This window comes from Lonchura striata, chromosome 2 (genome assembly GCF_046129695.1).
Source record: "Lonchura striata isolate bLonStr1 chromosome 2, bLonStr1.mat, whole genome shotgun sequence".
Classification (NCBI taxonomy): Eukaryota; Metazoa; Chordata; class Aves; order Passeriformes; family Estrildidae; genus Lonchura; species Lonchura striata.
Window position 1 is genome coordinate 61,819,857 of NC_134604.1, and position 22,553 is coordinate 61,842,409.

Sequence of the window (22,553 nt, forward strand, 5' to 3'; positions counted from 1 at the left end):
ACAGCTGCACTGGCAGATATTTCTCATTGGATAGCTGTCTTTTACTTTTTTCTTCCTTAACCACAGTTCTTTGCTCTTGCCTTGGTTGAACTCTCTCTTGTTAATTTTGGATCACATCCCCCAAAATATCTAGATTATTTTAAATTAAAATCTGGCCAGTCAAAGTACTTCCAATTCTTATCAAATATGTTTATTTTAAGGAGATTATAAGCATTTGTCAGATTCCATCTTCCAAGACATTTATGTCTATACTGGGTAAAACAGACAGACCTCCACAAGACTCAACTTAAAATGCACTGCTGATTTAAGATTGAATAATTCTTAACAGTTTTTGGAGCAAAGTTAATGCAATTATTCACCCCACTCATCATTACTTTATCTAGATCATTCCCTAAGTTGCTTATGCATGACAGTGCCAAAAGTCATGCTCAGGTCAAGATATCACACCTTTTAATTCCCCTTTATCAGCCATATAAATATTTTAACATGACTTGTTCTTGACCAATTCATATTAGCTGGCACATATCACCAAATTAGTGTCTGTAAGGGCCTTTAAACTGCTTTATTTAGATATGGTGCTTAGTGACATGGTTTAGTGGTGAGCTTGGCAGTGCCAGCTTAATGGACCTCTTAGATCTTAGAGGTCTTTTCCAGTTTAAGTGATTCTGTGATTCACTAGATTATCCTTTTTCTCCTTCTTAGTGACCTATGCAATGTCCTTCACCTGCTCTCTGGACCCCATTGAGGAACTGTGAGCATCAGCTTGTTCCGCATAACCTGCTCTGTTTGTCTTTTTCCATCTGGAGTCATGCAGCCTTTTCCTGATGCCTTTCACAAACCTCACACAGTTTGTGTGACAGCCTTTCTGTTCTTCCTTCTATATACTTTACCCGAGGCCAACAACTAACCAGGGAATAGGGATCAATATTTGGGCAAGGACAAGAACATACCGGAGAACTTCACCTCAAATGGGCATCGTGTAAGTACCTTCTTTTCTTCCATTCCTATTGTTTTCCAGTATCTTTTCTTGGGTTCACACACTCACAAGGGGCCTGCTACTTTCAGCAGTAATCTGGACACAGACTGCTGCAGATGAACCTTGGTACACAGCTGTCAAAACACAGCTAAGGCAGAAAAAAAAAAACAAATTTCCATGTAAATTCATGTGGACACAAATGAAGTTGCATAGGCTCATTTTTAAAATATTAGCCTGTACAGTAATGTGAGAAATTTTATAAATAGAGCCATAATTTCTGTCTGGCCAGAATGCATCTGAAACAGCAAAGGAAGGACATTACTGGCACGGGGTGTGTTAATATAACTAGAATTTTCAGGCCAAGCCTTTTATCTCTGCAGTTCATTCTGTCAGTCTTAAAAAATTGTAAAATCTGATCTTCTTTAAATCATGCATTATGCAGTGGTTATATGAGATGCAAGCACCTAAAGTTTGATCAACAAGTCTTGAGGATTGGTACCAGTCAAACATTTTCCTACAAAAGTTTTACATGGGAAAAATATGTTTTGACAAACCAGAACCTTTATGTAGGCACATATCACTTGCAGTGACATTTCATTTGGCAAAAAGGAGAAAAAGAAAGTCGGTCCTCTGAGGACATTCTGCCAATGAAGTTCTTTCAATACTTTTCAAACCATCAGGTTTGAATTTTCAACTTGAAATGAGGTCTGGTTTTGCAATGTCATGGTATTAAAAAGCAAAAGTTACGCAAAGCATTTTAGTGTTACCATTGAACTGACACACACAAGAAAATTTCCAAATATTTCTTAGCTATTTTTGTGGGAGACTGACAGTTTTAGTTAAAAATAAATTTTAGCATTTTGCAAACTCCTGCAAAAAGGACAATCTAGTTCTCTTCTACTCTTCAGAGGGAATGCTTCAAATAGCATTTTATTTATTTTATTTTATTTATTTATTTTATTCAAATAGCATTTACACTGAAAAGACATTCATGAACTCTAAAGTTTCAGCGTCCTCAGCTGAACAGTAGCTTCTCATTTCTGACATGCCTCTTGTGTCACTCTCTACCTGCAATTTTGTCAGTGACATCAAAAACCAACTTTTAGATTTGGCCCTCAAAAGATCTTTGTTTTCATTGGGAATCTCGGGGGAAAAAAGAGTTTTCCTTCATTTGTGCTGAGTCAGACACCATCTTCACACACCTTGGACAACTAATTTCTAAAGTTATTTAATTTAACGGTATAATTAATCTCCTTTTGTTTTTTGAACTAGATTCCATCTTCAAACATCTTTTGTTTCCTCTGAAGAGGACAGGGCTGTCAGCCACCAATGAGTAGAAGAGCTCTGAAAAAATTACACAGGGGTGGGATTCTAACAAACATAGGAGTAAAATATCCTATGTTTGCATGACATGAGGTCCAGATTTGTTGACTAGGCTTGGCCAACAGCACAAAATACCTATGGGTACTTCATTTGCCCTTGTTTGTTTCAGAAATTTTTCTCAGGTCTGTTCCCCAGCTAAACTTATTTACTAGTGCTTTGTAGTTCAAGCTGAATTTTCAAGAAGTTTGCTATTAAATTTTTCAAACACAGACTTTATTCCTGTTTCTTTAAATAGTTCTATTTAAAAAAAATAACATTAACTTTCATTTCCATAGAAAAATGAAAGTATTAAAAAAAAAAAGAAAATAAAAAGCTGCCTGTCAGCTATTTTTAAAGAGCAGAGACTAAAGCACAGCTTTGATTTCCTCTTTAAAGTGGGTGGAATTAATTTTTCATATGAAATGTTTTCCATTCAGACACTAGCAAAATATGTTTAATGCTATTGTAATTACAAATTGATTCATTTCCACAGTGCTCCTATTGACACTCATTTATACAACCTGCATGGGAAAAATAATAAATGCAGTTTTAAATAACCTGCTACAGTTTATGTCTGAAGAAAAAATCAGACAGGTAACAAACACAACTAACTGTTAAAGACAAAATATGCAATTACTGCAAGTAGCATTTTAGCAAGAAAATATTTCACCATATTTATTTGATATTCCAATTACTGCTTAAACAACCTTTGCTGAGCACTGGGTTTTTTTTATTTCTACTCAAATTATGGTTCTGGCTGCCAAATGATGGTGAATCACCAGCACTGGGTTCAGAAGTTCAGACTTCCCCAGTCAAGGGCTTGCCCAAGCTGATCACAGCACATCTGCTGTCAACAGCAGGGGCTCTACCAAACAAAGACCAAGGTGGAATCATCACTTCTCTAGACTAGATGATCTTGGTTTTCCTGGACTAGATGATCTTTAAAGACCCTTTCCAACCCAAACCATTCTACAATTCTTGAAGAAAGCAGCCAGCACACAGGGTTTCCAGCACAAGGGCAAAGCCTTTCAAAGCTGACTTTTGTTGTAATTGAGTGATGAGTCTTTGTCCTCTTCCCTTGTTTTGATAACGAGCACCTTACACAATCTTGCAAGCATTGTCTATTTTTATGTAATTGACCTGGAGCTGCTTGAAACACTTGAAATTCTAGAAATATTGAACTCTAGGAAAGCATGAACAGCCATTCATGTTGTCACAGTGTCTCCTTCTTGGTTTGAATCACTTCTGATTAAAATCAGTCACTGAAGACATTCAGGGTTTATTTGCTTGTGCGAATGCCTCTCTTCACCAGTAACATGACAATCTCCCTCTACCACTTCTCTCCTGAAATAAAGCAGAATTTAAAATCCTTATAAGATACTTCAGAAATACAAGACCCTTTCTTCCCTCTGTAAGAGCTGTCTTTGTCAAAGCAAGTAATAATGCTGTTCCTCTCTTGAATTTCCCAAATCTTTTACAGGCTTCTTGGTGGAATAGGCAGGTGCAGACATTTTCTTTTATTACAAAATGGAGTTACATTGCTAGGAAATGGTAACAGATTGCCCTAGTAGCTTATGAGATGGCACTGTAGCATCACAAGGGAAGGTGGGGAAGGTTTTAGGGGGTTATAAGATGGCTGCTTAGAAACCTTTTGATATGTACACTGACAAATATATCTAAAAAGTATTTTAAGAATTAGCAACAAAAACATACTTTCATAAGTATACTTCTCACTTTACAATCCACTTTCAACCCACTTTACAATCCATTTAAGTTTACACCATTGTGATTGTGCAAGGAGGTGAGAAATCACACATGTATTTCAAGCATACACCCCTGGGCCTCTGGCTGGTGATGGATGCATTCTGTAGGTTTTCTGATGCCTTCTGTAGGTTTTTTTTCCCATGTCTCTTGGGTGCTCAAGGGTGTCTAAGGAGGCATTGCATACCCATGTCTGGGCACTTCTCACATGTAGGTATTTTACAACATGCAGCACTATGTCACAGGAATTGGTTATTTAAGCATTAAGTCCATGTTTATGGCTGCTGACTTCATCAATGTACTGGTGCCTTTCTAAATGATTTAGGTTTCAACATGTCTTGATGCCTAGCTGAACAGGGGGTCATGAGAACCATTTTATCAGAAAGTATCAACAGTAATTTTGCTGAACTCTTTCAATAAAAACTGGCTATTAAAAACCCTTTAGGCAAGTCAAGAAGGCAGCCATAAGCTAACAATTCACTTTGGTGTCCATGCACAAACTTCTTTCCACTCTTCCAGCTATGCCTAGAGGCCCAGGACTCCTTCAGGGGAAGTCTGCAGCTCACAAAAACCACTTCCAGGCTAGACCTAAATATCCAGCATGTTCCACAGGCAGTGTCCTGTCCTCATACACAAACTGCTGAGCTCTTGCCCAGGGACACGGGCAGACATGCCAGCCTTCCCCAGCTACAGTGCTGTGCCTGCCAGCCACTGGGGTCTTCCATCTTGTCCTGGGATAACACAGGTCATCTGCCATCATTGGATTTGTCTGTCTGACGCAAGGCTGGGGAAAATGCCATCATCGGGTATATTTTCTACTCAGTAAAAGGGCTGTTCAGTTCCAATTATGCTCTTGTTATTCCTTAGAAGGTCATTTCCATGTGCTAAATACAATAACACTATTTTGCAATGCTGAATGTTTTAAACCTTTGGTTTTGGGTTCACTTGCTAATTTAGCACATCAAAGCACATGTTCTCTCAGCAACTGTAAATCTGTAGAATTACCTTTACAAATGTTGCTCAGCTGTCTGAGTGCTGGCCCTGTTCCTTATTGCTTTGTTTTATTGCAGTGCTGCTGACAGCAACACCAAACACCAAACAGCAACGCATCAAATATTGGCCATTCCATCATCAGTCAGTTCAGCTGTATAGCAAAAATTAATCCTGTTCTGTGTAGATTCAGCCAGCCAGTAATGTCTGGGATTTTTTTGCCTTATAAGTAACCAAGAATATGACATGTGATGTGCTACTCTTGTCTCACTCCTAATCAGTTGAAGCTAGGGATTTCTTCTTGTTCTGTGTTTTTTTTTTTTGTGGAGTACGTCTATGCTACAAATGCTCTTCAGAGTTGCAGAAATCTGTATGTCAAGCACTTTAAACTACAATAGATTCTTTTAAGGGAAGCAGTGTTGGGAGTAGGGCTTGTTTCACCTATCTGTAATTTCACAGGCAGAGAAATGGACTTGATCAGAAACCCAGAGACTTCCAGATACAAGTGATGAATACCAGAATGCTCCATACCAGCTTGTTGAGACCAAATATTAGGTACCATTTTCAGCTTTGGACAAGACGGGCTGCATATCACAATATCTGTCCCTGAATATGCAGAGGCACATAACTTTTACAGGCCTGAGAAGGAAAACCAGGAGTTTTAATAGTCTCTTCCCTCCTTCACTATGTTAAAAATGTTTCTGTTTCCCCAGTTCAGGGGTTTATACACCTGCAGACATAACTTACAACCCTGGGATGTATTTTTTACTCATTCTGACAATTCAAAAAAAGAACTATTTCTCCAAAAGAGGTTTTTGCTAATTTTGGAAGTGAAAGTGTAAGAAAGATTCAGAAATTTAAAATACAGTGTGCCCTTAAGGATAAAAATGAACTAGCTAGAAAAGAAGTGCAAAACCCCAGTGCTAAAATAGATGGATAAGGGAGAAGATATCTTGCAGAAAAAGACCTGTGAAACTCTTTAGAGAATGTTAAATTAAATTCTCTATGATCTAATTTATAAATTCTGAAGGTTTAACTATACTAACAGAGTTGGTGTCTTCCTTTTGTTATGCTTACACTGTAATACTTGTAAAATTCTCAAGCACTGTGAAAGCTGATTTGAGATAATAATTTCATTAATTAACGATACAAATGGTCCCTGGTGAGATAATAAAAGGGACTGGAAATATGCAATTTTGACTTCATTGTTAATAAAATCTTTTCACTAGATTTTGGCCAATATAAGGACTCACAGACTCTAATTAAGCAAGATAATTGAATATCTATGCCTAACCTGGAGATATGAATAGCTCTATTAGCTTCAAAGAAGCAACCTGACTGAGGAAAGTTATTAATTGACCTAAAGTTAGGCTTATGATTGGGTAGATGAGGGCAATGGCAGATCAGATGTGTCTCTAGGGTAATTTCACCTGCAGTAACAGACTTCAGCATGGGTTAGCTCCAGACTAAGCTCCATACTATTCCACCACACTTTTTGAAGCTCCCAGATCTGAAAGCACCATGACTATTTCAGCACATGAAACAAAGGTGCCCCTCCAGGATTCAAGGATCTCCATGAAACTTCTGATTCCAATTTTGCTTTTCTTGTGACATCCTGTACATTATTCGAACTTCTAAAACTCTTACGTCACAAAGCTGTGGCAGTAGCCAATGCTTGTAGGAGTAGTTGACAGACAGTGAATCCCACTAGGTGGAGAGAGTGGCCTGAGGAAGGGAGGCAAAGGGAAGAGGCCAGGTACAAACACACACCTTCTCTCCAGGATTAGCTCGTTTAAGAGGCAGCATCCACTCTAAGGTTCAAAATGCCTATTTGGGGACAAAACAGATGGGGACAAAAATTATCAAATTCTGCCCCTGAAAATCCTGTAGTAAAGGTCTAGACCTAGACCAGCATATGTGGGGGGAAAACAAACCCAGACCACAGATCAATTGGCATCCATGGAAACAATCATATTTGTTTCCCTTCATGGTCTGACCTCTCCCCTCCAAGAATACAGGTGAGCAGGGCTAGCCAAGCACATGACATAGATGCTTTGCCATAACCAGTCTCTCTTTATTGGACTCCAGTCTGAAATGGGGCCATCATCTTTGACAAATTACTTTGTTTTTATGTAAATTCATTTGCTTGTATGACAGAAATATATGTAAATGCCAAAACTGAATCTAATTGTCTTAAAAACTAGGTCATTTATTTCCATTTTATCTTCTAGTTAATGGTATAAATCTTCCAATGTCACTTTCCTAGCAGAAAACATCAGAAGTTGTTTTGCAGTGCCAATTAGCCCTTGAAGGCCTTACCCTTGATCCAGTACAATGACAAACCATATAGAGAAACTCTTCTGCCAGTGAAGAAATTCAGATTGGGTCTTGAAACATCATGGCATCTGCAGATTACTGCAGACCCATTTGCATTGTCACTGAGGTTTCAGGAAACAGATCTTGTCAGGTAGTTGTAATGTCTGTCAGGAGAAAAGCTAGCAGTGGTGGGAGAAGAGCAATGATACACAACAGTCAGAAATCAAAACCAAACTCCAATGTTTAACCCCAGCAGCCAAAAAGAAAGGAATATTGTCATTCCCCAAAAATAACCACCTTCCTGTCCCTGGTGGTCTTGAAGAGAAGGAAGAATTAACCATGTATTGCTAATGCTTAAGACAATCCTAGCTATGCCATATTGCAACAAGCAAATAAGACAAATGCTATTCCTTTGTCATAACTGAGTAGTAAAAACTCATTTTAACAGAAGGTTGTTAAATAAATTTCAATCAAAATAAAAGAAATATTTAATAGCATGAGCAAAACATAGATAAATAACAGTACATCACAATCCTGAAATTATTTTCAGTAAATCTACAGCATGACAAGCAACAAGGTCCCCAGATCTGCCTCCCCCAGCACTTACTTTACTCCAAATGGCATTGGTGCTACAAACAGGTATTCTCTGGGGCATTGCATGTGGAGTTTCTCTACTGTCATCCTTCTTGTTCATTTTATTTTTGATCCTTGCAAGAGGCGAGATGCAGACATGGGGCAAGTGTAATGATTCACTGCAAGGAAGGATACCCAGAAAGTAGGAAGAAAGAAGGAGGCAATTAGAGGGCTAAAATGGGGAAAAGACTAGTGAAAACTCTGGAGAAAGAGAAACAAAGAGCAGAAATCTGAGTGGTATTTGAGAGAAAATATTTTTCTAATTTGGTGTGGAAATAAGTCATAAGTGATCATAACAAGGGAGATTTTCAAATGTGCATTGGCAGCTTGCACTGGCTGTTATATCTGTGATTCAGGGAGAGGAGAGGTAGGAGATCCACTGGCTGAGAGAAGACCACCCCTACACTCTAGGTAGGCATAGGAGCAGCCCACAGCTCCAAGAGGATTTGTTACTACTGTGGATGGCTGCACTAATGAAAAGCTTGGCTGACAGTGGGAAAAGGAGCAATGCTTTACCCTTCCAGGACAGAGGAAGGTGGTAATTACTAGAGCTAATGAGTCCTGGCTCTGATTTCAATGGCATGTCTTTATGTTGACATAAACTCCAAAAATGAGATACAAACAGGGGAGAAAAACATGAAGGGAGAATATCAGATGCAAGAAAATGGTTGTTGTATATGAAAACTAAGAAACGTAAGATTTCATTACCATTAATATAATTAAAAGCAGCACAGCCATAAACTAAGACAAATCCTATAATCTAAACCTGTAGCTTTACAAGTGTGTCATGTAAGCAGGTTAAGAGAAGTGAACAGTAAAGACAGTTTCCTAATGGAACTAACTGTGAAATTCACTTGAAGAGCTAATTACTACACGTGAGATTGTCTTCTCTGCTGGATCTAAAGCAGCAATTTGCCCAGAATTCATCTTTCAAAGGGAAATTCCCCTCCAAACTGAGAGGGGAAAATGATACATTTGGTTAATCAGGTAATCATCCAAGTAGAAAAGGTGTTTAGAGAGATATAAAAACCCAAACAAGCAGTGGTCCAGGACTGACCAGTACATGCAAGACTTACTCACTTAGTGCTCTGTCCAGGGATTGCTGCAGCATGGTATCCCACTGTACTTCCTCACATGAAGACTTTCACAACTATTTGGAATAAAGTCTGACTTAAAGTCAGAATTAGCTCTTTGCATGCATCTTGGACCACATTGGATGGGGGTTGAGCAATCTGTTCTAGTGGAAGATGTCCCTGCCCATGGCAGATGAATTTAAGGACTCTTCTAACCTAAATTATTATATGATTCAAGCTGATGCCTGACTTTTAAAGACACTGCAAAACATACTTGAAGAAGTATTTTGGCTGCAGGTTTTAAGAAAAAAAAAAGACAGAAAATATAATTTTCAGTAGTCCTACAACCATCTTTCTTAAAGAAATTTATAAGAGATTAATAATTTGGAGATATTAATGCTCCACCCAAAAGTCCTTCTTTTCACAATGGATACATTTAGGAAGGTGCCAGATGAGGCTGAGTTCAGTCAGCCTATTCTGCCAAACCTGTAAAATGAGCTCTTTCATGTAATGCATTTTTTACTTCAATGCATAATTCTGGATTGATACGAAATTGGCCTTCAAAATATCTCTTGTTAGCAGAAATATTTTCACTATTTTTTGTTGTGGTTTGAAGTTTTCATCTACTTGATTTACATAAAGAGGTCACCAGCAAAGCCAAGAAAGCTCCTTGCAGCCATCAATGAGACATTCTAGTGATGAAAAATGAAGGATGAAATTAAAGTCTTACAAAAGCAGCCACCTTACTTTGAAACTAGGCCGCCCAGGTTCAAACAGCAGCATAATCTATGGGAGCAGGGTGCTTTGTGGCAGCCAGTGTCCCCACATGGTTTCTCCGAGCCCCTACGTGTCCCCTGTGTTGCCATCCCTGTGCTGCCATCCCTAGCTGACTGGTTTAAGGCTGAAAAAAGTTACCTGAAGCAGACACTGCCACAAGTTTTGTTCATGAAGTCTCAGAGAGAAAGGGCAATTTTGAGGTAAAGAATTTTACCTATTTTTATCTTTTTCCTAACATAGCCAGATTTATGCTTAATCTGAACTGCGCGCTCAGATGTGGAGCTGTTCAGCAACTCCCTTCCAAAAGGCAAATGCAGGCAATCTTGCTAACTGATTTCTTTTTATCAACCAGGTGGTTCTTAGGAGTAAGCAATTACCCACAGGGATGTCAGACTGACAGAGGTAGTCAGAAAACAAAAATAGAAAGGGTCTTATGATAGATTATATATTTTTGTCCACTGCCCTCGGTAGAATGTGCATTTCAACTTTGTAACCTCCCTTTTCAGGCTGTTCATGGTTTGCTTCTGTTTTATTGTTGCTCTGTTGAGGGATGTTTAAAAGTTCCTGCCAAGAGGGAAGACCCCTATGAAATACACTGAGGCACAAGAACTAGACAATATTTGGATAGATGAGAACCAATAGTTAAAGGGTATCTCATGTATGACTAGAGGACCAGAGCACAAAAAGTTGATGTTCTTGATCTTGATCTTGTTCTTTACAAACAAAGCCTCCAGCAGAACTGAAACAGACTCCAAGGTCGAAAGCCAAAGCTTACCAGCTTAATCACAACAGTGTCTTCTCTCACTGACAAATCCATCCTTTGAAACAGATAAAAAGTGATGTTGTTACCATGGCAGATCCTGGGGCTTTATCCTCAGATCCCTTTCCAAAATGACTGCTGAAGCTGAAAGATCATGTCTAAAGAGTTGAAAAGAAATCTAGGCAGTTTATCAAATATTCAAAGCATCCACTGAGAACCAAAGTTACATGTTTTTCTCTGTTTAAATCTCCCATTTCAAGACAATTTCCAGGAGTAGATTAAATAGTATTAACCAAATATAACCTAAACAGCACTAAGTGACCTGGTGCAAACCATCAGCTGAAGTTGTATGTTTAGAGCAAGCTTTCCTCATTCCCTTTAGTATGAAAAAAAGGAAGAGGCACCTATTCCAAGAAGGCCAGTGGCATCCTATGTACCAGCAATAGTGTGGCCAGCAGGATCAGAACAGGGATTGTGCCTCTTACTCAGCACTGGTGAGGGCACACCTTTAATCCTGTGTTCCATTCTGGGCTACTCACTAGAAGGACTCAGAGAAGGGCAAGGAGCTGGGGAAGGGTCTGGAGCACAAGTCAGGTGAGGGAGCTGGGGGACTTTAGCCTGGAGAAAAGGTCTCCCTCAGGGGAGATCTTATCACTCTACAACTTCCAGAAAATTGTAGCAGTGGGTGGAGCCAGATGGGGTATGGTCTCTCAAGTAACAAGCAATGGGACAAGAGGAAATGGTCAGAAGATGTTTAGATTGGATACTGGGAAAATTTATTCAGGGAAGGGTGGTCAGGCACTAGAACACGCTGACCAGGGAAGTGGTTTAGTCATCATTCCTGGAGGTATTTAAAAGATGTGTAGATGTGGCACTTACAGACCTGAATTAGTGGTGGACTTGCCAATGTTGGGTTAATGATTAGACATTATGATCTTGGACTTTTCCAACTTAAACAATTTGATGGTTGTGTGATAATCCCAAGTAGTAGCAGTCCTTCTGCTTCTGTTTCATAAGGATCATATTATGCTACTCCAAGTTTACCTCATCCTTTAACTGGTAGTAACACTGCTCCAAAAACCATAAAGTCAAAGAATGATTTGAGTTGGAAGGGACCTTAAGGACAATCTAGTTCCAGCCCCTCCCTGCTGTGGACAGGGACATCTTCACTAGACCAGGTTGTCAGAGATCCATCCAACCTGTCCTTACACACTTCTAGAGATGGGCCATTCACAGCTTCTCTGAGCAACCTGTGCCAGTGCCCATGTGGGCCAACAGTCACCAAAGCAAGGTTTCCAGCCCTGAAGTACTGTTATTATGCATTTTATTGTGTATGATATATTTTATTGCATATTATATATTTGTACTTTAATTATGTATTCAGCTAAAGTAGGTCTGTACAATGCTCAGGAGTCAACCAAGAAGCCTTAGTGTCCACAGACACCATCAGCAAAAGTCTTCTTCAATCTAGGCATGAAGGAAACATGGGTTTGGATTTGGGCATAAAATCAAGTCACACTTGGGGTATCCAAGATCTTCAGAGAATTTTGTGTTTGGAAGGTTTGGTGATGGGGTGAAGAGGCATTTTCCGTCCCTGGCAGTTTGCTCCACTTATCCCAGTGCTGCCAGGGGGACTGTCCATTAACCATGCAAGGTTATCATGCTCTAAGCACTTTGGGGAGATTAGACAGGGAAATGCACAGAGCCAATTGCTTTGAAAGCAGCAGTAGCTAATTTTGGGCTTTTCCATCTTATATTTCTCTTCATTTTATGTCATTCTGAGCCCCAGGTGTTGAGTTACCTGAACTATGTACATGAAGGCGATGGTCACATGTGCTGGCAACTGAGGTACCCTTGCTCCTCACAGCTGAAGGATGCTGCCCACCTGGGCCAGCCAGCACAGCAGTAGCTTAGCAACACTGCCTGCACCAAGGTGTGAACATGCAAAGTCCTGCTTGTTTTTTAACAAAATGAAATAGCAGATAGAAAGAGTCGTGGTGTAATTAAAATACATCTGTCATTCCCCACCATTGATATCAGCCCTTTCAACCAAGAAATAATGGGAAGCAATTAAAACTCATATTTACAATTAGAGAATCAAGAATGGTTTAGCTGGGACAAAAGAAATCCATAAAGCATGCAGACACTACCTACAGTAGTGTAATTATAATTAATCAATAAATAGCTGACATAGACAGGGAGGCCCTTTATTGAAAATATGGCACTTCACAGATCTTGCATTCCCAGATCAAAAGCCCTCTCTAATACCCAGCAGTATTTTACTATGGAATGTTGTTTATCTTGTAAGGCACTTGAAACAACATACATTGTCAAAAGGCAGGCTGGGAAAATTATAGAGATAGAAAATTGCTTTAATGCATTAGCACTCCCCTGAACACTTTCCTTATTAAAGTAATTAGACATTTAAGACAAAGAAACATAAAGCCCTTGAGGTGTGCAAATTTCAGATGCAGTTGACATCATTTTGATACACAATAGGATTTGATTAGCAGTTGCCACACATAGACCCACCACGGAGCATGAACAACATTCACAATAAAAAAACCAAGAAAGATAAGCCCTTGGCTTTAGCTGTGTTTTAAATTTCATAGAGAAAAAAAAATGTATTGGGAAATATCCTTCAGTGGATGCATCCTGGGAATTTAAACTGCAGTCACAACATATAATGATAATTTTGAGTGGTGTTTGGCATGTTATAGTGCAGTGAATGCTGTTAGTATAGCTATAGCTGGAGAAATGACCTACTTTGGAAATATTTTCACCTGGAAATATTCTCTCTGGAACTGCAACCAAAGAGCAAACCAAAAATAACAGTCAGCACCCCTGTCAGCTTTCTTGTTTACCTTGGATAAAGTTACAGTCTCCTAGGTACTAAGTGTAGAAATTGGACCTGGAATTAGCCAAATTCTTGACAACATCACTTAAAATATTCAAATGTTTACTGCAATTTTCACTTGCTAGTAGCTAGTTATAAAGTGTGTAATCATACCCCTTGTTTCAGTGAAGTGAGAGAGTCATCCAAGAAGACATTTAAACTATTCACCCATGTAAAACCACTCCGTTACCCAAAGTGGAGCAGCAGCTGTGAACTTATACAAATTGTACAGAAAATGACCAGATTCTTGCTAAAATGTATCTCCAATGCTTGTCAGCAAAGTGAAAGGCAAGTGCATTTACAACTCATGTGCCACTCCATTTGCTTCTTCCTTTAATATCTTTTGTTCTTCTGTGCCTTTTTGCGCTCATATAATCAGGTTTCAGCCATAATTAAACTCAAGAAAATCAAGAGCTTAGAAAATTTTGTGCTTTAATTGTATTCCTGAAGCATATAAAAGTACTGCATTTCTTCTTTAGAAGGTATAATAAACCCATAGCAGTTGCTTGCTGTATCATTTAACTATCCCAATTATTGCAATAAAAAAAAAAAAAAAGAAAAGAAAAGAAAAAAGAATCCTTTTCTTTCCTAGAAAATAATTAGGTAAACTGAAAATTCCAGGAATGAGCTGGTATTTAGATCTACACTGATGAATCAGCCACAGTTGTAGTTTTGATGTTCAGGTGTGCTCCCATCGGGAGACGTGTGCATCTCCAAACTCTATTTTGGAAACACAGCCCATAATAATGTAAATACAATGGCATATGCTAACTATGAATACACGGAGATTACCAAAAATATGTATATATATTAAAGGGTTTAAAAGGATCTCTCTTAGCTTCACATTGAGCCTGCTGGAGACTTCAGCTCAGGAAAGTGCTTGAACTCATATGCTGAAGGATTGATTCAGCCACGTACCAAACCAGGAGCTGGATTGGGTACTGCTCAGGAAGATACCTGAAATTCAACCCACACCTAAACTCTTGCCACAGCTGTGTTCTCCACTGCTGCCACCAAAGTGATAGATTATCTTGGCTGTGGCAGGGAACCAGTGAACTGTGAATCACAAACTGATCTCCAATGGCTGGCAACGAGTTTACTTGGACAAGGAGCATGGAAGTGCCTGCTGGATGTGCATTTAAGAAACAGAGCTCATACGCTAAAAGGCATAGAAAATGCTAATGAATGTTTCTCTAAGTGTGATTTTAAAATACCTTTTAAAAAGAAGATATACTTTTCGAAGTTAATTATGTGTATAAAATACAGAAATAGAAGAAGAAATGTATCCTTTTCAATGGGATGAAGAGACACTACATTTTATTGTAGCTAGAAGTAATAAGGAAGATTAAGATTTTTCTGAATTTTAAGAAGTAGTAAATTCATTAAACATTCAGAGCATTAAAAAGATCAATGAAGTTCAAAGTTAAAAGCCTGGAAATATGGTTTCTGCTTTTCCAGATTACATTTTTTTGTGTGCTTTTCTGCAAGCTGCAATTTTTGCAGCAACTAATTAGAATTTCTCTGCTCGCATCAGCTGTGATCTGAGCTCAAAGTCCCTAGAACTTGTAACTCTCCACATTGTGGCCTATACTGCAGTAAAAGAAACCTCAGCTTCCTCCACATACAGATCAGTTGGTCAAAGTCAGTCTAATTGACTACCCCAGAGTGCTTGTAATCCTACTTGACTGCTTTCTATATCAAATTATATCCCATTTATAAAACTACACATCATTCTAGCACTTTATCTGCTAATAGGGCTGGGTGAAACAGGTTTCTCCTTAAAGATGGTGCTTATCCTGAAACAATCTTTGAAGAAAGAGCCTGTCATAGCAGAAAACTATCAAGGATTTTATAAGAGATATCCTATCTGCACATAAAGAATAAAAATGGCTGTATTATTACTGTTGTTCCATAAGACTGTTTAAGACTTCTGCTGAACACTTTTTTAGGAGAGAGGAGGAAGCAGCTCTACTCACATATGACAGAAATTGTCATTACATTGAGATAGACTTCTTTATACTTACCTGTCCTGCAGGTTCTTTTCCATTGATTTCCTTCTGCTGACAAAGAAATAAGTCACCCACAGCTTCTTTCAGGCTGTTTATCTCATTTATTCTGATCTTCCCACCATTCAAGTCCAGGCTGCCTCCAGTCCTGTAGGTAAGGCTAAGTCAGGTGTTTTTCCAGGCATGGGACAATAAATTCAAATGAAAAAAGAGGCTATTACAACTAATGCTTTCTAAAGTGCTTTCTCCTCCTTTTTCCCCTTGAAAATTTATGAAAACAACATCCACTAAGAATTACATTCACTGCTGGCTAACTCAAACCTGCAATGTGTCATTTTTAATGTAACTGGAATTTTTTTCTAATCTAGCTTTGAAGCTACCCCTCCTTTTAGGCAGGAAAATGGACTTGATTCCTCTCCAAGTCGCTCCCAACCTGAAGTATTCTGCAGTCCTGTTTGTTAGAACTCTGACATTAGAAGCTTGAGAAAGTGACATGGTTTAACCCACCAGACAGCTGAACACCACACAGACACTCAGTCACTCTCCACCTCAGTGGGATGTGGCAAGAGTTGGGAAGAAAAAAAAGTAAAATTCATGGGTTGAGAAAAAGACAGTTTAATAGTACAGAGAAGGAAGGGTAAATAATGAAAATAATTAAAAAATAAATACAGTATGCAAAACAAGTGATGCACAATGCAATTGCTCACCACCTGCTGACTGAAGCCCAACCAGTTCCTGAGAAGGGCCCTTGGGCCAGATTTACTCCAGTCCCTGGCTGAGCATGAGGCAGAGCTGGATGCAGCACTCCAGGTGGAGTCTCACCAGAGCAGAGGGGCAGAATCTCCCTCAGCCTGCTGGCCATACTGCCTTTGATGCAAGCCAGGAAGAAGAAAGGGCACATTGCTGACTCATGTCCAGCTCTCCATCCACAAGAGTATAGGAGAAAGCAAATTGTAACAGGATAATTAGGTGAAGGTTCATTTCTGGTTCAATCATTATAGCAAAGCACGTCTTTTGGAGCACAAGAAAACAGTTCAACAGCACTTAAAGCCAAACTAGAACAAGTACTTGCTCAGTCATGCAGTAAGGTTGGATGAACAGAGGGACATTGTACAGAGCTGGGGAGGAAACCTTCATCCTGCCTATGGACTGGCCATGTCACAGTTTTGGGCTAGTCCTAGTCTTGCTGAAGCCAATGACAGCACTGTATTTCAGATATAATTTTTTGTTGGTTCAACTACATGAAGAAAGGTGCTCATTCTAAGCAGGTCTGCTTTAAGGAGAGATGGGAAGAAGACAGCATTGAGCAGCTGCAGCAACTTGCAAGTATTTGTGCTAAATCTGCGTCAAGAAAGATAATATGCAATGTCCAAAGTGGGACTGTTATGAAATCTTTTCCAACCCAGTTATCCTCTGGTTTAAATTCTTTTTGTTATAGCACAATTACATTTCATCCTGGTGCTTTCCTTTTATGCTTTTTGATCTTCATGAAAAATAGAGACCAAGCTCAAACATAAAGTTTCTGATGAAGCAAAGCACTTTCCTCTTAAATTGTTCACAATAAAATAACAATACAGATGTCACAGCATATAATGAGACGGGAAACAAGATGATATGTCTCCCTCATGTCCAGTCTCTGGCCTTTTTAATAACTCTTGGCTGGGCTGCATGGTTTATGGTAGAAAGAATCATCCTGCCAGCTGGTGCTTTACACTCCATTCACAGGCCCAGGCTTTTCTGTTAAACTAATACTGTTCCCTCATCTTTGTCTTCCCTGTCTGTCCACATTTACCCCTACTCTAAATCTTTAGACAGTGCAATGCTTTGGCACAGCTCTCCTAAGGCAAAGAGAGAGGTGTTTTGTAATGTATGCAGGCAGCCCTGTGAGAAATGTGACACAGCTCGTGTGTCCCCCTGCTGACAGACATCATCTGTCATTCAGCTGCAAAAGCACCAGCAGGAGCTGGAAGGGGGAGAGCTGATGGACTGTACATGTTAGAAAGAGCATTCACCTGATGGTTCCTGCACTGAGCTCTTTCTCAACTTGGAAAATTCCATGGACCCTTGAAACAGTGGACTGGCAGTTTTTGAAATCTTTTGTGCATACTGTTTCTTTTCTGACGTGCCAGCATTCTTTCAATCCCACACTTGAAATCTGAAATGAAAAGTGCTGTTGTGTTGGAAACCCCCAATGTGAGAAAAGGAAAGTTCATCAGAAGCCTCTCCCCTCCCTGCCTCAGTTATGCTCTTGGCTGTAAATGATGGCAGAGGAACCCAGGATTTAAAAAGCAAAATGTTTCAAATACAATTCTTCTGCTTTTCTTATCATGTAACTCTTCAAAAATAGTAGATGGGAAGCAAGGCACTAAATTACGTTCCTGCTGTAGGTACAAGGAAGAAAGGAGAGCAGGATTGACAGCAACCATCACTATTTGTGTCACCAAACAACCTCTGCATGAGATGCAGCCTTCACACTTGCTCCTACCCTGACAGTTCAGAATTTCTCCTGATTAGGAGGTTCACAATTATTTTGTGATACAAAAACAGATTAAGTCCCTTGATACAGACTGATCTGTATCAGTATAAATTACTTCAGTGTGTGCTGCTTTTGGCTGGGATAGAGTTAATTTTCTTACTAATAACTGGTATGGGGTTGTGTTTTGGATTTGTGACCATCAGGGAGCTGATAGCACAGGAATGTGTTTGTTACTGCTCACAGCTGAGCAGTGCTGGCACAGGGTCAGGGCCCTTTGGGCCTCTCACCCCACCCCAACAGTGAGAGGGCTGCAGGTTCACAAGGAGCTGGGAGGAGACACAGCTGGAACAGCTGACCCCATCTGGACAAAGGGATGTCATCATAATCAGAATTTAAAGCCGGGGTAAGAAGGAGAAAGGGGAGGATGTTTGGATTGAAGGCATGTTATTTTCCCAAGTCACTGTTACACATGATGGAGCTCTGCTTTCCTAGAAATGGCAGAACACCTGCCTGCCCATGGGAAGTGGTGAACAAATTCTCTGTTTTGCTTTGCTTGCTCTTGTGGATTTTGCTTCACCTGTTAAACTGTCTTTATTTCAACCCACAGGTTTCCAGGCTTTGACTCCTCTGGTTCTCTCCCCCAGCCCACTGGGGGAGGTGTGAGTGAGCAGCAGCATGGTGCTTAGCTGCCAGCCAGGCAGGAATCCTGACAGCAGAACCAAAACCTTTTCCTCCTTCTTCAGGGTGTCAGCTCCAGCAGCACCCACAGGCTCTCTACTTCCACAGTGCTAGGATGCAAAGGTTGTCCAAAGACAGGGAGCTCTTGTACCCTTGGAGAGGCCAAAGGGCTGTGAGAGGTTTCAAAGTATAACACATTATGTTCTATTTACTCAAAACCAAATTATCCTCTCCTGTAAAAATATAGACCCTTTGAAAAAAACAAACAAACAAACAATCAAACAAACAATAGGAACCTTTTCCATAGTAAAAACTTTTCATATACATATTACAAATATTTACAGGTTTATAGACAAATTCAACTGTTCACACCATAAAAATACTTATAAACTTCAGGTGACAACAAAATGTACTGGGTATCCGGTATTAAATTCCTTCACTCCTCTATTCCTCCTGGAGGAAGCTTGTGGACTATTCTACATGGTTTCAGTATGGTGTATACAATGCCATGGTGTTTCTGCTTTCCCCTTCAAGTCCCCAGGAAATAACCCACAGTTCTGGTACATCTGAAAAGCTTGGGAGAAGGCAAAACAGATGGGATGGGATTAGGATTGTTTATAAAATGAAGTGGTCAAAGATAAACCCTTGGCAGGGCAGAGCAATTTATGCTATTTACTGGGGGAGTAAACTTAAAATAAAATGCTATTTAGGTCCCAATGCACAGAATGGTCTTTCACAGAAATGTCAACAGATATATTCATGCCAGGTTTTTAAGAGTCGATTTAAACTACACCACAGAGCAAGGGACATTTTAAGAGTTACTCTGAGTAATGTCATGCCTTAAACCTACCTATTTTCACCTAGGCTGTTTCATCTGTGAGTTGATGGCATGAGATAATAGAAAACATGTAATAAAAATCTTGCAATTTGTGCACTTGATGTCTTCTGAATATGAATGCCACTGAAATTTGCAAAGTAGACAAATGCTTTAAATAAAAGTGTGAAGGTCAAAAAAGGCCAGAGAAGCAGAGCAGCAACTTCAGTTTCTTCCCAAGCCCTGAGACAGAAACGGCTAAGGTTGTAAAAATACATTTGCAGTTACTGCTCATTATACAGTAGGACAAACAACTATGTAAAATCTGCTTGTGCCAATAAAAAAGTGTCACTTCAGGGGAGGTCAGATAGATCCTTGTGCTATTTCTAACACTGCATATTGCTGAGTCATCTTTGCTGTCCTGTCCTTCTCATTTGCTCCCTACAAGCTCTTAATAGCTTTGCAGAATGCATTTCTTTCATCCAGTCAAAAACTCTGCTTTGTCTACCTGGCTAGAAGCACTTGTTTCTCGCTTCTAATGATTTTAGCAGTCCTCTCACTTGTACTTTCCTCCTGCTTCCAGCTGCCTTGCTTTAGCCTGTGGTGGCACGGGGCAAGACTGAACTATAGTCTAATGTGCTGCATTAGAGATTCAGCTCTCCTACTTTGCTCCATGTTCAGCAGCTGTCTGTCTGTATTACTTTAGAGCTTGCATTCTAGATTTTAGTCACTTCTGTGATGTCTAGATAACGATACGTCAAATTTATTCTCAGTAGCACTGGAGTCAAAACCACTTCGTCTCAAATACAGCTGTCATTAGTTCCCTATGCTATGCAACAGCTTCAAACTGTTTCAGTGAGCAGGGAGAAATAAATGGAGCTATCCAATCAATATAGCAGGCTGAACTTGAAGTACCCATCCTTTATTTAAGCTTCTTTGCTGGGAGTCAGTGTTTTATTAATCTTAATCCTGAGAACTGTGGTAAGTTGAAAGAAAGTAATTATTGACATTCACTACACTTAGCCAGGAAAGTACTTCCCTATTGAGAGTTCTGCAGGAACACAGACACGATCTGAGGAACAAAGAGTCATCATCAAAAGGTGTTTTTCATTTGAAAAAACTAAAATATCAATGATGAAAACCAACATCAGGCTGCAAATAACCATGGAGAACAAGCCCCATGCTTGATTACTGTGTACAGCCACATCACTGTTTCCATCCATACACAGCTCCCCATATGGGAAATATTCTCAGGATGACACAGTGCAGGTGATGAGAGAAATGCCAGGTAGGTACCCAGATGTGTGACTTTTAGCCAGATTTTATGTCAGTGCAAGTTTCTCTGGAAAGGTGTGAAACCACCACCCCCAGAGGTGGGCAATCCTAGAATAAATATTTGTGCAGCAGTAATTGCCAAGCTTATGTTTGAAATTAAGGAGGCTTTGTATCACTTTTCTTCTTCTTCTCAACAGTGTAAAAGTAGAATACGATCCTTAACCTGACATTTCAGCCCATAGAAATACAGCCCACTCTGTTGTGGCTCAGCCTTGAACATGATGTCTCTCATAACATGGAGGGATGGCTGTGTGTGGGTACAGAACATAATAATGCTGCTAAGTATCTGTCTGCAGGTCAAATCACACTGTGATTTTTTTTTCCTCCAGAATAATAGTCTAGAATGGTGTAGCAGAAATACTTCCAAAATAACCAGTTACCAGCCATCACCATTTCCACGCCCAGAATCTAGCTCAGACCCAGGGTTAGGAAAAAGCTGAAGCCTGCCTGACCAGTGGTATGGTTGCCATAAACAAATAAGGTTAGTTTGTCTGTGAAATAGTATCATAAACAGAGGGCCTCTGCTGTTACAGCACCTCACCTCTGGAACTGTCTGTTTGGGATAATTGGCTTTTTTTCCTAGTGTCTCAGGGCACTGGTGCCAGAAAATACTTTTCCCTCTGAAAAGCTTGCACTGGTTATGAATGTGTGGGGGTGGAATATAAATTAAATACCTTAAAAACTGCTTGAACTGCCTTCAGTTGTGTTTGTCTCATGCCTTTACAAATGACCATTTTTACTTTCAGATCACAGATTTTCCAGAAAAGCTGGAAGTCAATGGGAGGGGAAGGAAGGCCCCATCTTTGCACATCTATAAGCACAAAGAAGCACTGGTGCCCATTCCTCTTCACAGCAAAACCTGTGGTACTCCATTAAACTGTGACTGATGACAGCCTGAACAGAAAAGGCACTGGATGACTCACATTCCAAAAGGGTCTTGAAAGCTTCCTTTTTGTGTGGATGTGTAACAACAAGCTGTTATCCAAGTGCTTGTTTCTCTGATAGCACCAAAGGCCACAGCTTGGTGACCACCTCGATTTCTGGGGCTGGGAACCAGGTGATTTTGCAGAATTCAGTCCTATCTCTGGCTGTCTCTGCAACACTGTCAAGGCTGGGAAACAGGGAACAAGATCATCAAAACTTAGACAAACTCACCTTTATTCCATTTCACTGGGGAATTCAAGATTATGCATTTGAATCTAACCACTTATTCCAGTCCCTGGTGATCAGGCAGCACTTTGAATGACAAAGACATTGGAAAGATTTCCACCGCACTGCAGCCAGCAGGATTCATAAAATCATAGCATAATTTGTGTTGGAAAAGACCTTTATGAACATCAAGTTAACCTAATACTGCTAAGTCCACCACTAAACCATGTCCCCACATATTTATGCATCTAGAAAGTACGAGTTCAGTCTACACCAATTATCTAATTTATCTAGATAGTAAATTCTCACCTCATATCCCAAGACAGGTGGGATGTCTTTTCTCTGAAACTTCTCATCCCTGACTTGGATTATGGAGGAGACAGAATATTGGTTACATGCAGCTGCCTGACCCTTATATAGAGCTGGCCAGCCAACTCAGGTCTTTACTTGTCATTAAGTAGATTAATGTTTCCCCAGCTAAATGTTCTGCTCTTCCTGGCCCTGCTGTTCATCGACAGCTCTATATAGGAGCAGAGCTCAAGCTGCTGCAA

General features: G+C 39.8%; 2 long non-coding RNA genes across 3 annotated transcripts in view; one reads left to right on the forward strand and one right to left on the reverse strand.

The window, feature by feature from the left end:
• The window catches only part of LOC144245908 (uncharacterized), a 247,416-nt gene extending 226,180 nt beyond the window's left edge, over window positions 1-21,236 (forward strand). Inside the window, exon 5 of one of the 2 annotated variants that reach the window (XR_013339479.1) lies at window positions 21,183-21,236. This is a non-coding gene — a long non-coding RNA (uncharacterized LOC144245908). Of the gene's footprint in view, window positions 1-18,633; window positions 18,720-21,182 lie in introns of those variants that run through there. The other variant, XR_013339478.1, reaches the window with a different exon arrangement.
• LOC110469566 (uncharacterized) lies at window positions 8,086-22,376 on the reverse strand. The gene is made up of 3 exons (XR_002465268.2): window positions 22,312-22,376; window positions 15,569-15,698; window positions 8,086-8,157 (listed from the first exon to the last, which is right to left on the reverse strand). It is a non-coding gene; the product is annotated as an uncharacterized LOC110469566 (long non-coding RNA).
• Between the last annotated feature and the right edge of the window lie 177 nt (window positions 22,377-22,553).